The sequence below is a fragment of the Octopus bimaculoides genome, chromosome 1 (genome assembly GCF_001194135.2).
Source record: "Octopus bimaculoides isolate UCB-OBI-ISO-001 chromosome 1, ASM119413v2, whole genome shotgun sequence".
In the NCBI taxonomy this organism is placed as follows: Eukaryota; Metazoa; Mollusca; class Cephalopoda; order Octopoda; family Octopodidae; genus Octopus; species Octopus bimaculoides.
In genome coordinates this window covers 159,973,693-159,974,427 of record NC_068981.1, presented here as the reverse complement: position 1 = coordinate 159,974,427, position 735 = coordinate 159,973,693, and positions in this window count along the sequence as shown.

Sequence of the window (735 nt, the reverse complement as noted above, 5' to 3'; positions counted from 1 at the left end):
AAAAGTAAAATCATAAACAAGGAATGAATGGGTTATGTATAGGTTCATATAAGATTACATTTTGTTAGCTTGGATAATGCTCAGACAAGGTAGCTGGGAGTTCAGACAAGGCTACTGCAAACCAGGCAAAGTTTGGAGGTTAGGCATCTTGGTTTGATCAAACCTAGTGCTACTAGTTTATCAACTTTATCAACAACAAGCAATAAAGAAATGGAATTACCATGTTCAACTTTTAAAAAAATGTTAATAATATGCATAAGTTGAGTGAAACACAATTACCTTAAGAAACCAGGCTGTAGATTTTGTTTATTTGGAAGTTCTCATAATTCCTAGTTATTCCATAAATAGTTGAAGTAATGAAATTAGTGAAATCCTATTCAGAACAATATCATTTGAACATTTTTATACTTGTAGCTTCTATTATAGTTCTGTTCACATCCAGGATGCATTATAGGAATATAAATTGATGCCAGTGTTTGACTAGTGCATTATTTTATTACCCATGGAAGGATGAGAGGCAAAGTTTATCTCACTTGAATTTGAAGGCAGAACACAAAACTAAACCCTGCAAGCATTTAATGGGATCCTCTGACCATTCTACCAATCCACATATGAAGAAAATAGAATAAATTCCAGTCTGTGACAGGAAAATCTGTAAAAGAAAATAAACAAATTGTTAACTGCATATTTTAAAAATATTATAGGTCTCAGTTTGATGTCATCTTTAAAATATAT